This window comes from Pseudophryne corroboree, chromosome 1, assembly GCF_028390025.1.
Source record: "Pseudophryne corroboree isolate aPseCor3 chromosome 1, aPseCor3.hap2, whole genome shotgun sequence".
Classification (NCBI taxonomy): Eukaryota; Metazoa; Chordata; class Amphibia; order Anura; family Myobatrachidae; genus Pseudophryne; species Pseudophryne corroboree.
Genome location: NC_086444.1, coordinates 603,378,040 through 603,386,541, shown reverse-complemented (window position 1 = coordinate 603,386,541; position 8,502 = coordinate 603,378,040).

The window sequence follows — 8,502 nt, the reverse complement described above, 5'->3', positions numbered from 1 at the left end:
TGCACAGACATTATCCAGTATAGCTGAGTGGATAATGCCAACTCCTATACCAGAGATAGGTTACCCTATTAACCCTTACATACAACATTCCACCTGGGGGTTATCCCATCCAGTACAGGTATCGGCAGCCTCTCAACAGAAACAGGCTGAAAGGCTGGTGGTAAGAAAATCACTTAGACATGAAACAACATCTTCACAATCTACATATGTTTCAGATGAGGACTAATCGGAGGATGAGGACTCATCGCACTCCGGGTCTTCATACAGAGACGAGGAGGAAGGCCTCAGCTCAGTGGACATTCCTGAGCTAATTAGTGCTATGAAAGCCATTCCATCCTTAGAGGAGGCAGCAGAGCCTTTGTTAAAATTGAAGGCACTGATGTTTAAACATCCCAAAATAGTTAGGACCGAGTTTCCTGGGTTAGAACAGCTGACAGCAATTATGCAATAGGCTTGGGTTACACCCAGTAAGAAGTTTAGAATTCCAAGGAAATGGAATTCCCATTATCCTTTTCTGGCTGGGGACTGTTTAAAAAGGGAGGTGGCTCCCAAAGTAGACACGCATGTCATCAGATTGGTGCGAAAATCTACATTACCTCTGCCTTCAACATCATTAAATGATGTCACGGATAGGAAAATAGATGGTTTTCTTAAAACCATTTTCTCCTTGTCTGGGGCAATCATAAGAGCAGCCATGGCTTCTGCCTGGATGGCAAAAGCAGTGGTTAGACTGAGCTGATGCATTGGAGGATGACCTTTCAATGGCATCTAGAGAGCAAAAATCCCATATTGCACATATCAAACAGGCAGCTATATTTATGGAAGAAGCAGCCTAGTATATGGGTACAATTGCCTCTCAGGCATCAGTCTCAGCAGTAGCAGCTCGCAGAGTGGTTTGGCTACAAACATGGAAAGCTGACTCAGAATCCAAGAAGGTTCTGGAGTCTCTGCCTTTTACTAGAGAAATTCTTTTTGGGACAGAATTAAACAGTATTTTGGAGTCAGAAGCAGACCACATACAAATCCAAGCCTAGATTTTCAGATTTTCAGCCCTTTCAGACTCAAGGAAAAGCAAAAGGAAAGGGTTATGGCAAACAGTCTCAATCTGACAAGTCTGGTAAGACTAAAAAAGCATGGGGCTACCTGAGGGCCAGCTTCCAAATCAGAAGATAAGCTATCAGCCTGATGGTGTGGGCCTCCACCTGGGGGACCCCAGGGTGGGAGGCCAACTTCTTCAGTTTGCACAGATCTGGCAGCAGTCTACCACAGATGCCTGGGTGCAAGAAGCGATATCGGCCCATACTCAATCTCAAAGTGCTGAACAAGTGCATTTGGGTGCTCGGTTTCATATGGAGACTTTACGTTCCATTATTTTGGCCATGGAGCTGGAGGATTTTATGGTATCCCTGGATATCCAGGACGCTTACCTTCCTGTTCCTATAGCACTGTCCCATCAGCGCTATCTCTGCTTTGCTATCTTCCAGCAACATTTTCAGTTTCAGGCCCTAGCATTTGGATTGGCCACAGCTCCCAGAGTGTTCACCAAAATTATGGTGGTAATGGCATCTCATCTCCGTCAGCAGGGGATAAGGATTTTTCCATACCTCATACCTCGACGACTAATTAATCCTGGTACAATCTCAGGAATTGCTTCGGTGTCATCTGCAACAGACAATAGCTTGTTTGCAGAGACACGGTTGGCTCATAAATTGGGCAAAGTCGTCCCTGGTTCCGTCACAACAGATGACTCACTTGAGGGCTGTGTTGGATTCGGGTCTTCAGAGAGTAATTTTACCTCTGAACAAAATATCCAAAATTCAGTCATGGATTCAGGAGCTGCTACACAGTCAAAAAGTATCCATTCACGCAGCAATGAGTGTGATGGGGTTGATGGTGTCGACATTTGACATGGTGGAGTATGCTCAGTTCCACTCGAGGCATCTGCAACGTCTGATCCTTTCCAAGTGGAATGGTTTTAATCAGACAATAAAAACACAGAGTATTGTCCTTCCTCTGGAAGTGAGGAGGTCATTAGCCTGGTGGCTACAGACATCCCATCTGGACAAAGGGAGACCCTTTTGGATATCAGATTGGTAAATTCTGACAACGGATGCCAGCCTTTAGGGCTGGGGAGTAGTGTCAGGAAGGAGTTGCTTCCAGGGGCAGTGGACCAAGGAAGAAATTTGCCTGCCAATAAATATATTGGAACTTCGGGCCATATATATGGCACTTATTCAGGCAAAGAACATCCTTCAGGGTAAACCAGTCCAAATCCACTCGGACAATGCAACGGCAGTAGCGTACCTCAACCATCAGGGAGGAACTCGCAGCCAAAATGCAATGAAGGAGGTAAGTCACACGTTAAAGTGGGCAGAACTTCATCATCCAGCCTTGTCCATAGTGTTCATTCCGGGAGTCCTAAACTGGGAAGCGGATTTTCTCAGTTGACACGCCATTGATGCAAACGAATGGGCTTTACACCCCAAGGTCTTCCAAATCTAGTAGACAAGTGGGGGTTACCGGAGATAGATCTCATGGCATCACATCAGAACAACAAAGTTCCCGCATATGGGTCAAGAACAAAGGATCCCAAAGCAATCTTTGTGGATGGCCTGTCAATGAGATGGGACTTTCGTCTGGCCTATGTGTTTCCATCAATCGCCCTGTTACCCAGGGTGATGCGTAAGGCAAAACAAGGAAGTGGCACAGTAATAATAATAGCTCCGGCTCGGCCCAGAAGACATTGGTACACAGATCTGCAGAGGCTGTCGATGGATGTTCTATTCCTACTCCCTCAATGTCCAGATCTACTGTCTCAGAGTCCTTGCTATCACAAGCACCTGGATCGACTGTCTTTGCGGCGTGGCTCTTGAGACTTCCATCCTGAAAGCAAAAGGATTCTCAAAACAGGTAATTCAAACAATGCTCAGAGCAAGGAAACCTTCCTCAGCTCTCATTTATCACTGAACATGGCAAGGCTATATTCAATGGTGCAGTGACCGTAAATTTGATCCTAGGTCTTTCAGAGTTTCCAGAGTCCTAGCATTCCTTCAAGCAGGAAAGGACAAAGGTCTAAGGGTGGCTTCCGTGAGAGTACAGCATTGACTGTATGGTTCCAAAAGAAAATTGCTAACCTACAGGACATGTGCACTTTTTTCCAGGGAATGCTGCACATTCAACCTCCTTTTGTTCCTCCTAGAGTGCCTTGGGACTTAAGTTTAGTTCTAAAGGCCCTTCAAGTTGCCCTATTTGAACCACTAAAATGAATGGATCGATCTTAAATGGTTGACAGCTAAAGTTCTCTTTCTACTGGCTATTGCTTCAGCTAGAAGAGTTTCAGATTTAGGGGCTTTGTTATGTCGCCCTTCTTTTCTGTTTTTTTTTTATTATTCAGATAGAGCGGTTCTCAGAACTAAATCTGGGTATCTTCCTAAGGTGGTGTCTAAATTCCACCTTAATGAAGAAATTGTAGCCCGGCCTTCCAAGGGCCGTACCTTTCTGCGGGAGATGCATCGTTGGACGTAGTCCGTGTTTTAAGGATCTACGTGGATCATACCAGTGCCATCAGAAAAACAGACACTCTCTTCATTCTCTACAGATTTTCCCATAGCAAATTTTTATTGAATTTTGAAATAGTATGAGCAATATAAGGGGAAAGGGGGTACAAAACAAAAGAGGGTGGGGGAGGGTAATATAGGAAGGGGTACAAAAATAGATACATTCCGATAATAGTACATAAACATTGTTGAGCAAACCTACAATGTTATATAAAGTGTCCCCAAAAAATTGTACAACAGGTGTCTCATTGACCAAGAGGACAAACCAATCTAACCGAAGCCCTACCGCCTCAAACAGCTATGCAATCAAGAGATTCAATAAGAGAAGGAATGGGAGTATAGGAGCAGGAACATATCGACTCTGATTAACCACGAGAGGTGTCGCACTATTCAAAGGGAGGACTTATAGTTACACCATGGAGCCCATTTCCTAGCCGTGAGAGATGTGGAGGATGGACCTAAGAGAGTTTCTGCCATTTCGAATTTGAAATTAGATTGAATTATTTTCTCCACTGTGGACCAGTGGGGAATTGAGGTGGTACGCCAGTTGCGTACCAAGCATCGTTTAGTAGTAGATAGAATATGGCAGATAACATAGGCATCGGAAGTAGGAATATTGTCTGGTAGTATGTGCAATAATGCTATCTTTGGGTTTGGCTGAATAATATCACGCAAAATAGCAGAGATGAGGTGGAATATGTGTTTCCACAAATCAGTAACCATAGGGCATTTCCAAAATCTATGGTAAATCGACCCCACTCCTTGACAGTTGCGCCAACATGCGCTAGGAGTATCTGGCCATATCTTATGAAGCAGGGCTGGTGTCATATACAGTCTATGAATAAGTTTAAAGTGCTGCTCCACATGTGAGATACATTTAGACATTCCAAAACAAGTTCGAAATACCCCAAGCCATTCATCTTCTGATATTGTACAACCCATGTCCTGTTCCCATTTTAGCAGGGAAGAAAACCTAGGGCCTTGGTCTGGGGTTACGATGGCAGAATACCATCTGGATATAGCACCCTTTTTATTTGACTTACTAAGCAGAGTTAGGATCGGTTTGGGAAATGGTCGGAGGAGTGGCTGGGTCAAGGTGAAATCATGTAGCCAATGCCTCAGTTGGAGATACTTATAAAATTCATTCCAAGGAATGGAGTATTGGGGGTCATTCCGAGTTGTTCGCTCTGTATTTTTTTCTCGCAACGGAGCGATTGGTCGCTAATGCGCATGCGCAATGTCCGCAGTGTGACTGCGCCAAGTAAATTTGCTATGCAGTTAGGTATTTTACTCACGGCATTACGAGGTTTTATCTTCGTTCTGGTGATCGGAGTGTGATTGACAGGAAGTGGGTGTTTCTGGGCGGAAACTGGCCGTTTTATGGGTGTGTGCGAAAAAACGCTACCGTTTCTGGGAAAAACGCGGGAGTGGCTGGAGAAACGGAGGAGTGTCTGGGCGAACGCTGGGTGTGTTTGTGACGTCAAACCAGGAACGAAACTGACTGAAATGATCGCAGATGCCGAGTAAGTCTGGAGCTACTCAGAAACTGCTAAGAAGTGTCTATTCGCAATTCTGCTAATCTTTCGTTCGCAATTTTGATAAGCTAAGATTCACTCCCAGAAGGCGGCGGCTTAGCGTGTGCAAAGCTGCTAAAAGCAGCTTGCAAGCGAACAACTCGGAATGACCCCCATTGAGCTTGAATCTGGGAAAACGATAACAGTACACCCGCTTCTGTTATGTCATGTAGCGTATATATGTTCTTCCGTGCCCATGTGGAGAAGGACAGATTGGGTATTAAATAAGTTAAACTTTTCAGTGACAAGTCTAGGGAAGGTATAGATATCATGGAAGTTTTAGAACCGAACATATGCCATGCCTTACACAGTGAAGAGACGATGATGGATGGGAGAGATATAAGTTTCCCCTCCCTTAAGGGCAATCTGAGTAAATCTTGTAGCGGGAATTGGGATAAGAGGCCTCGTTCCAACACCACCCACGGTTTTGGGTCAACCCCCTGATCCCAAGCTCCCAATGACGACAGAAGGGTGGCATGATGGTATGCATGAAGGTCAGGGAAAGCCAATCCTCCCAAAGATTTAGGGAGGGCCATCTTTGCTCGCGCTAGTCTCGGTTTTTCCCCCTTCCATACATAAGTTCCAAAAATCTTATTAAATTTAGCCAGGAGAGCATCTGGGACAATAATGGGAATTGTCCTAAAGAGGTACAGTAACTTGGGGAGTAAGACCATCTTGAGGCCAGCAATGCAGCCCAGCCAAGATACTTGTTGCATCATCCAATTTTGTGTCAGTTGTGTAAATTTAATTAAGAGCGGGGGGTAGTTGCAGGAGACAATGTCCCTCATTGTGGTAGGTACGTTTATGCTTAAGTATTTAATGCTCGCAGTTTGCCATACTTAAGAGTAGGCTGATTTTAAATGTGTCAATAGGAGGGGAGTGAAAGAAATAGGCATGGCCTCCATTTTGGAGCAATTCAACTTATAGAAGGATATGCATGAATATTCTCAAAGGATTTCATGTAGTTGTGGTAGTGACATAAGTGGGTTAGTGAGGATTAACAAAATGTCATCTGCAAATAGACTTATTTTACATGGAACGCCATATAAAGCCGGGCCTGTTATTGTAGGGTCGCTTCTAATAACTTCTGCTAAGGGCTCGATTGCTAAAGCGAACACCAAAGGGGATAATGGGCAGCCCTGTCTAGTGCCATTTGTAATACTGAATGGGTTAGAGAGTAGCCCATTAACAAGAACTCTCGCTGACGGGTGGGAATAAAGAGCCGTAATTGAGGAAAGGGCTCTGCCGTTTATACCAAATTTACGTAACACCGCCTGAAGATAATCCCAGTGTAGCCTGTCGAATGCCTTCTCCGCATCCAACGAAAGCAATATCAGCGGCTCGGGGGAAGCAGAGAAGGCATCCAACACATCGATCACCCGCCTAGTGTTGTCTAGGGCTTGTCGACCACCAATAAATCCTACCTGATCTGGGTGAATCAGGGTCGGAAGTAGAGGCGCCAATCTATTAGCAATGAGTTTGGCATACATTTTCACATCGGAATTCAACAGGGCAATAGGGCGATATTTGGCCAGGATCGAGGGATTTTTCCCTGGTTTGGGAAAAGTGACAATTTTTGCCTCCAGCATTTCAGCCGGGAATGTCCCAATCTGGGAGGCCTCTTCAAACACCAATCGTAGAGGTCCAACCAACTGTGTACTAAAGCATTTATAGAAATCATTAGAATATCCATCTGGCCCCGGCGCTTTATCCGAGGGTAATTCTCGAACAACCCGAGTGATGTCATCTACGGACCATGGTTTCTCCAAATTGCGAAGCGTGGCCGTGTCAATGGAGGGAAGGGATAACTTCTCTAAAAAGGCCTTGATTCCATCTGGTGTTGGTTGGGGGGTCATAGGGTCATCGCCTAGATTGTATAAGGAAGAGTAGTATGAAGCAAAAGCATTTGCTATGTCCGAAGGGTACGAGACCCTGGTACACCTCAGGTTCACAACTCCTTTAAGTCGCTCGTGCGCCATTTTACCTCTAAGCTTCCTGGCCAACATCCTACCAGCCCTGTCCCCCCGCACATAAAATTTTTGTTTCAGTCTGAACATGGATTTGTGGACCTCTTGAAGTGTCAAAGTACTCCACTCCTCTCGGGCTTTATGTAGCTCCTTATAAATCTTCTTATCTGAGCGGGATGATTTAAGTTTGAGTTCTAAATCTGCTAAGCGGGATTCTATTGTTTTTAAAAAGATTTGTGGTTAGCTCACCGTCTAGCGGCAACCTGTATAAAGGAACCCCTAATAACCGCCTTCAGGGCACACCAATAGTTAAAAACATTTGTTTCCTCAGGGGTGTTCGTGTCCAAATATAATTGTAGCGAGTGTAATATAGTTTCCTTAATAGAGGGGTCATTCAAAAGATACCTGCCAAAGCGTTATTGTCTATGGGTGGTATTGGGGATCTCTAGACACCAGCGGAGGGACAAGGCCGAATGGTCCGACCAGGAGACGGGAATAATATGGGATTTCTGGATCAATTGTAAGGTCCATTTATCTGACAGGGCCAGATCTATCCGAGAATGTGAGCTATGTACTGGTGAATAGAAGGTATAATACCTTTGCATTGGGTTTTTTGCCCTCCATATATCATAGAGGTCGTATTCATCCAATAATCGCCTAAATTGGGATGACTGATCCCCAGCGGTAGGTCTACGCTTGGGGCGAAGAGGGGAAGATCAATCCATATGAGGATCTAAAACTAAATAAAAATTGCCTAAAATTAATAACGCTCCTGAGCAAGTGGCTTGTAGGGTAGTACAAAACTTGCGTTGTTTAGAGTTACGTACATAAACCACCGCTAGAGTGACTCACTTCTCATCCAATATGCCATTTAGAATAAGATAACAACCCTCTGTGTCAGATGTCCGCTTCTCCAGCATAAACTGACAAGAAGAGGAAAACAGCAGGGCAACTCCTGCCTTCTTTTTCGGGCCATTTGAGGTGTAACAGAGAGGTAGTTTGTAGTTAGAAAATTGGGGAGGGGAGGAGGACATGAAAAGAGTCTCTTGAATTGCTACGACATGAGCTTTCAGCTTTGCAAAATGCCTCAATGCAAGCTTCCTTTTATTTGGTGAATTGAGGCCTTTTGCATTAACTGATATCACATTAACCATTATCAATGGGAGCATGGAGATAAGTAACACTCATAAAATAAACCAAGACAATCAGAAGTATCTGTGTGGCATTCTGGATGTAGTCAGGCCAATACTGCTCTACTGACGCCATGGAGAAAATGTACTGACGTGGAAGAAGTGATAGGACGGGGAAGGGTTGGGACAAGGAGGGGAGAAAATTAAGGGAAACAAGAACGAAAAGTACCAAACGGCACTCTAACCGGAGGCCACCTCTGTACGTGGCACATTG